Genomic DNA, 8,132 nt, shown 5'->3' on the forward strand with positions numbered 1-8,132 from the left:
ACTCCCTCCTGAACATGTATGCTCAGTTGCCTTGATGGAGCATTCCCAAATCGCTGCATAGAGCTACTTGCCCAAGTTCTTCTAGCCAGATTAGGAACAAACAGTCAGATCCTCTGTTTAGAAAGATGGGGCATGCACTTTTCAAATGCTCACTGAATGCTGCTGCTCCTTTCCCATGACCATCTCACTGTTTCATCTTCCTTTCCTCCTGGCATATTCCAAGTCCCACAGCCAATCCTTCTGCCTTGCTGAAGGTGCTGTTACTGCTCAGGTAGACAGAAAACTCCCTTTGACTTCAATGATTGCAATTCACTGTACACTGAATTGTTTAAGTTGCTGTAAAACACAAATGGTTAGCTCTTATTCACTCTAAATGTGATAGAGAATAACTAAAGTCATCAATACTTCACATGTTGAAGCTACATACTTTCAACAAAGCTGGCTGATGATGGCAATGTCACAGGAAAAATTGATTGCACGGTTGTGTTTCCCTGCCAATTTAAAGATACAAGTGAATCCACTTGTTAGTTTCAACACTCCTCAAAATTCTACCAACTGTGCAAACAATATGTCTAATGGCACTAGACTAGCAGAGCCTGCCTGAAATTAGATATGTACTCTGAATATCATTGGAATGCCTGTAACAAAAACTCCCCTGAAACTACAACATGACGTGGAATATGATATGTCCCCTGCTATCTTCAGTGGAATCAGAGCACCCATGAACCCAGATCCACAACAGCATCAGCTCCAAGGAACCTGAACCCGGTTCATGTTTTGCAAGAAGTCACAACCTGTGAGCTAAAGCAAAACTGAATATCCAGAAACACTCATTCTGGCCTTATGATATACTATTACATGAGAGGTAATAGTTCATGTGATTAGAGTTTGTACGCGTAGATTAAGACGCCAGGCTGTAGAGCAACATTTACTTTGAGCGGGATTGTGACTTGGATTACATTTCTCTGTGGAAAAGAAGCATTACACATTACTACAAGTGGAATATTTAGGGCATAAATAGAGCACCCATTTACTCTGATAAAACACAGGCGGGGACACCTTCATTCCCCAGGGCAGGGAAATAGTTGACTACTGGTAAGGGCAAATCTCAGACCGTATATATTTTGCAGCACTACAGAAAAATATGGAAGAGAAATAATGAGGAAAACATCTACATTAGTGAGTAGAAAATGCTAATAAATGGGATCCCACCTCTCCCAAAATTAGACGGATCTTCCACCAGCACAACATGTATGGTGTGTGAAACTGCATGGACAATCCAACTTTCCTGGAATCTGCATCATTCCCATAAGCAAACAGAAAAGAGCAAGTCAGTTACACATACAAATGGGGCATGACATTGCAACAGCCTAAGGGTTAAAATTCCGTCCTGTCTATATTGGAGAAGAAGCAATGTTCACCTGAAGCCCCGCATCTCAAAGAGTTTCTAATGAGATGGCACATGCTGCCAGCTGTGCCTCAGAAATCCACTTTAACCCTCATGGTTTGACAAATGTTGTAGGGTGAGCTGTGATCTTACCGTACCCCAGGTAGGAAAACTGGATCCAAGGCATTTCTCAGATGTTTTGCTTTCTCTAAAGATTGTCCTCAAAACCGAGCTTGAGACTACAATGAAGCGAGTAGCACACCCCAACCCTGCTGTTGAAAGAGTTGTTCCACAAAGAACGGAATTCATGATTTGTAAGTCCAGAAGAAGAGATCAAGGAGGACCCTAACAGTACAGACCCATTGTTCACCTGCTCTAAAAGAACTTGAGGTTCTACCATTCCTTTCCAGCATAGCTGCTTTTGTGTGGAACGATTACTGGGTAAAACTGTAGTATCAGCAGCAGGGGCTATCATCTATTGGCCGTGCTCTTCGGAAAGGAATAGCTTAATCACCTTTCAGCATCAGTGGGAATGCAACCTAATCACAAGCCATGAGAAACCGTCCTGATAAAGCCACTAAGCCCAGAGAACAACTGCAGCACTAGAAATGGAAAATAAGATGCTGTGAAGTCATGGCTGATAGCAGACATGCTAAGCAAGGCATGTTTCCTAGACCAGTAACACAGATCTCTCAGTGGAATAAAAGACTGAGAAAATCAATAAGCTATATCATCATCCCCTCTCTGCTGGGAGGCTCCAGGTCACTTGACAAAAGCCTCAAAGTTGCAGTTAGAGTTAGTCTGGGTTAGGCCAATCACAAAAAGCCAGTGCCAGGGAATGTTATACTCTGCTACCAGGTGACTATTGATCTCTAGATGCAGTGAAAGCTGTGCCTTATTTAAAGAGAATCCATGGAGATTTAAGAACCCCAGTAGCACAGACAGAAGTTTCAAAACTTCTGAGAAAACTCTGAGTGCCTAGTCAGAGACCTAGTCATGACCTAGTCAGAGAGCCAAGAAAGCCAGGATTCATGTTGTTCTACATATGCAGCTAGGTGTTGTCATTGGAGTGCAAATTTGGAAGAATGTAGGTCCCTAGTTTTTCATAAAAGAATCTGAGTTCCCTACAAAGAGGTGTCTCTGAGAAGGCACACTCTTGAATCTGCCAATAAACCTGTCTTCTCAAAGTAAAAAACAAACCATGAGGTTTTATCCATAGTTTAAAATACCACATAGTTCCAAGGATGTGTTCCTGAAAGAAATGAAAACAACTGTGATCATCAACGGTGAAAAGCTTTAGTAGGTTAATTATAGTCTCTCTTTCCAACGAGGAATATATTTGATGATATTTGGGCTGAATTTTGAAATGCTTATCATGGTTCTCCAAATATGAAATTCACATTTGCTCATGCTGTGCATTGGATCTCTGTTTGAAAGAGAGAGGTAAGAAATATTTATCAGAACGAATTCATAATATGGACATGTTGTTCCAAAACCTGCAAGGAGAACAAAGATATTACTTTGAAATTAAATGCACTACCCTAATCAGCAAGCCACTTCAAATTAAGTCTAAGAATAACTGTACTTTCAGCCCTCTCCTGCCTTTTCAATTGTTTAAAAACAAGTCAGTATTATCTTTTATGATGTCTGTATTTTTAAACTAAAATTGAGTCTTAAATATTTAAACAACAGCTAAATAACATTGATATGAGCTGCTGTGGAGGCATATGCGCATTTGGGAACTGCCATCATTGTGTCAATAATAGTTTAAAACACTGGAGAACTTGTCTTGCAAGACATAAATCTTTAATCAACCTGTGAACAGTTTGTTATACATTAATTCATATTGAAAATGGCATTCCCATGTCAGAACCACACAAAGACAGGCCTTCCACCACATGGAAACCATCTGCGCATAATCCAAGTTACCATTGTTTAGCAACAGCCTGATAAGCTAGAGGTCCACTTAAATGTGTGTAAGAGCTGCTTCTTTTCATCACATCCTAGTTCCGTCAGACTGACTTTATGACATGAAAAAAATGTAACAAGATTATGCAGCACAGCTGGACAGCTCTTCCAGGCTTTCAAACAAAACACTGTGTAAAAGTTATTGTCAAACACACCTGTCCATTCCATTTGCTTATATGTCAGTGCACAATCAGTCTCTACAAAGCTCCTACTTTGTAGAGCACCTTGAGACACAAGGCTAGTTTAGACAGCCTGGTTCTATTTCACATGAAGTTGATAAGATGATAAAAGTAAGAGAGTCTTTCCTTTAAGGAGGTTTGTAGCTATTAAAGCAGTGAACAAAGATAGTACTTGGTCTGAATTTGCTCAAGATCACATACTGGGAGATAAAGAACTGCAAGGCACATTCATGTGCAAATGCCCACATTAGTCTTTGTAGTTTTGAGCATTACTCCCGCTTTCTTTTACTTTTCTCCATTATAATTACCTATCGTTCAAACCAGTAAGTATTCCTGCCAATTTTACTTGATCTCTCATCAGTCTCTGATGTGGAGTTGCTGCTGATATGCCTGCAGGATATGCTGAGTGAGATTACTTTAAAACAGCTTGTTCACTCCTGTTGGTTGCCACCAGAAGGTTGTGATGGGCACTTGTGTCTGTTCCCTAAGGTCTTTCGTAAGTGCGGTCTTACATCTTTCACAATGAGGTTTAACGTCTTTCACTCTAGTTCTCTCACAGGTGAACATCCTTGAATGAACCATCAAGGAAAGTATTTGGGCTTTGGTACTTGCAATACAAGAGGAGGCAGATTCGAGGAAATAAATAATAAGCACCTCCTCCCCATATCACACACACTAACAGTGCACTGCTAGAGTATTTGAAAGAGATGGGATATTTGGAGTTAAGGTTATTTGGAGGATACAGGACCCCTCCACTTCCTAAGGGCAGTTAAACTCTTGTCTCCCACCAACCAGGGAAAGTCTGAACCACTCCAAGGTATACTTTAGTGTTGTTCTTAATCTCTCCTATTAGAGTAGGTCCACTTTATGTGAAATATCCATCAGGGTAAAGAGAGAAAAAACAAGCAAGACAACCGAGTTCCTATCCCTTCTCCACCAAAAAGTTTAGTATTCTGTGCAATGTTGAACATCATTAAGAAGAGTACTTGAGAGAAATCCACTCTGGGGTAACACATACAATAGTGGTTAGGGAACTCTGTTGCGAGAAAGAGGTTCAAATCCCCTTGAATTGCAAGAGAATTGAATCTGGGTTTCTGACACGTTCAAAAATTCCAGTCCAGAATGGCTGGGTGGGGAGAAGTAAGAAAAGAGTAATTTTTCTGTCTGGCTGTTTAGTGAATAATGCACGTCACCTCTTCATTCTTTTACCACAAATTTGCAAAAATACAGTTGTCAAAGCTTGTCTTTTTCTTTGGGACACAATGTTTTGGTGAGTTTAGGATTAAATTTGCTGATAGTTTTGACAACTGAAATAAAACCCCAAAATATTTTTCCTGGTTTCATTTATACTGTAAAAAAAGAGAGCACACAAGGATTAGATATCTCAGATTTTACTTCTACAAAAATATGTATGAAGGCAAGGACACTGTACACGTGCATTACAAAAGACTCTGGCCTTGACTCCCTCCCCAGTTGTCCTTGCGTCTCTCTCACTTTGCTGCCTCACAGTTTGGGACTCATTTCACCAGCCATCTTTGCCAGAAAGACCTACTGACACACTCCAGCACCCACATGTGTATTTATCCTGGCCCAAATCTGCTTCACTTTGATGCCAGAGCTAAAAGAGTAATTTTCCAGCCATCACAGCACTGGAGTGCAGAAGATACAGAAGTTAGGGCTCATTCCTGCTCCCCAGCTCACAGTTCTGCTACAGGACTGAGGTGGAAGCAGCCTGAGTGAGTTTAAAATGCAGCAAGCAGGCTCCAGAGATCCCATAATTTCACCCTCTGTAAATAGAGCCTGCCCCACCTATTACCCCCAATCTAAGTAGATTTCACAAGAAACGACTGGGTGCTGTGCAATATGCATCACTGAAGAGCAGATGCGGGAAGGAAGACTTCCAGAATATATTTTATTAATGTGTGAAGATTTCCTCTTTCATCAATCAAACTATTACATTCGACAACTTGTTTTTCCTTTGCAGAGTGCTCCCTGCACAGCTCCTCATGGTGGGTTGAAATTCAACCTTAGTATGGTGGGAGACAACAGTGTTTGTCATCATGATGATCCAGGTAAAATCCAGATTACCTTCCAGATTTCCTTTGCCCTCCCTGGCTAGGGACGGGCTGGGCAGGGAAGGGTCTCACACCCAGATCCCACCAACATGTGTTGATATATTGGCCAGCTGGCAAGGAGTATATAATAGCTGGCTAGGTACTGCTGCCTCTCAGCTCAGGGGAAAATCAATGAAATGGCTTCCAAAATTCTTCTGCCCTCTTACAGCTTCTCCTGCTATGTCAGCGGTGCAGGGACCATCCCCACAGACTCACTGAATGTACTGCAGCCAAGAGATGCAGGGATGTAGCCTATTTCTTTATCAGCTATTTAGGACCAGAGTGAAGACAGGCACTGAACTGAGAATAAAAAAAAATCTCATTTTTCTTATGCTTGTCTCTCCCGACTGCTGGCAACCAGACAGTGTTCAGGAGGAAACCACTAGATTTAAATATTTTGCAACTTTGGTTGTATTTTTACCTTTTTGTATGCGTAGTTTTCTAGGATTATTAACAAACATAATGAAAATCTCCATTGTTTAACTCCATATTAAGCACCCACATCAGACCTCAGAAGGATTGCTCTACATGTTTTTAAGTGTGCATCACTTTAAAGCTAGTTGACTGCTAACCATCCTTTCGTTCTGTATAGGGGTCAGAGGTATCTGCAGCTTTTGTACTCCCAAATGCAAGACTATCTCTAAAATCTATTTTCCCATCTTACATTTCTTTTGTTCAGAACAGTGAAAAACAGACTGCAATAAGATTTAGTACTTACCGTGAGTACTACGTACATTATGTGAAAGAAACAGGTCTAGCCTGGATCTGTGACTTCCATAGTTTTATTTCATTGTTCTTATCTTTGCCAAGTCCCCAAAACAACATAATTTGATTTCGTATCATTCGAATGACTACCAGTATTACCTGATTAATATAAACAAACAATGTCTGAGGAAAAAAATAAGACCGGATTAACATAAACACCAGAGGATGATTCATTCTTGGTGTAATTTCTGTGTGAATGGAAAATACACCAGGGATAAATTTGGCCCCATGACGCAGAACTTCCAAGAAACATGAAGCTATTGTAACTAGAGATCTCTGCTGACGTATGAATTGAAAAGCAAAATAGAAATGAGGCAAATTCAGCATAGGCATAAAAGGAGTGAAGCCAGCTCTATTAATTACCCAACTGAAAGAAAATAAAAGCCTGGATCAAAATAACTTAATGTACAGAATGAAAAGGATGAAAACATGAGGCAAGAACAACAGCATGATGACAGATTTGAGAAGCAGCACATAGTAAATAGGATGACTAAAATGGAAAAAGAAAGTGTTTTCCATGACATTCAGCACAAAAGACAAATCTTTGACTTCTGAGAAACTCAGTTCAGAGAGTGTTCAATGAACTACATCTTTCAATAAACATCCTTTATGCCCATTAATAACCAAAGTAATACAGCTTTTGCTAACACCATGCTCATACATAAAATTGTGAAGAGATGGTTTGTGATCTGATTAAATTAGGGTAAAGGTGATCTCTTCCTACATAATTGGCACTGTCATTTTCATCACTTCACAAGGGGCACAAGTACCAGTTCATCTCGGGAGATGCCCCACACTTTCAATTTAAACTCTTATTAGTGTAATATATAGGTGGTAGAGTAGGGTGCAGAAGAGCAAAGGTCATTATGCATTTTATTACAAACAAACCCATCTTATTGGCACATTTTTTTCCTAAATTTGATAAGAGAGTGTCGGAGTCATCATTAACCCTGCTGTCCCAATCTTCTGCCCTGGGGGAGCTATGGGAACATGTCACACCTCCCTCCTTCCCTGCCTGCCCTCCCTGACTGGGTTTGCTGCCTACGGAGGATGGGAGAAGGGCGCCACCCACATCTTACTCCAACGTAGAGTTAGACACAGTCAAGACATGCACTTGGTGCCCAGGACTGCCTGTAGCAATTATCCATTAATGTGCACAGATTCTACTGTGAAGAGAAGATAATTCAGGTCAGAAAACAGTGGTGAAATTTTGCTTGCAGTTATTTTTAAGAAACTGGCATGTTTTATTACAATATCTAAGATTGTTCCTAAATCAAGTAACTTATTAATGGTGTCACCAACTATACTACAAACCTTTACATTCCATGCAAGCTGTGAGAAGTCAAACTGTAGATTCTTTTTCCTGATAGTTTATTAAAGGCAAGAAATGGTATCATTAAAAACTCAAGTTGACAAGTTCTCCAAGAGCAGCGAGGAGAGGTTTAGGCTCACTCCAGTCACTTATTTCTTCTCCTGAGAATTAACAATCAAAAAGGGATGGGAGAGTGAAGAAGGAAAGTAAATCCAGATCTTCAAATGGTCTCTCACATCCTCATGACAAGGTTATGGTTTGAGAACTTACCCTTGTTAAAACATGAACCTGTCCTTTCTGGTGAAAGCTGAGTGCATACAAATGATCTCACCAAGCTGTATCCCTAAAAAATGACACCATGTAATCATGAGCATAGCCACTGTGTGAACTTCATAAGCACAAATTAA

Source organism: Aptenodytes forsteri, unplaced genomic scaffold (genome assembly GCF_000699145.1).
Source record: "Aptenodytes forsteri isolate BGI_AS27 unplaced genomic scaffold, ASM69914v1 Scaffold166, whole genome shotgun sequence".
NCBI classification, from domain to species: Eukaryota; Metazoa; Chordata; class Aves; order Sphenisciformes; family Spheniscidae; genus Aptenodytes; species Aptenodytes forsteri.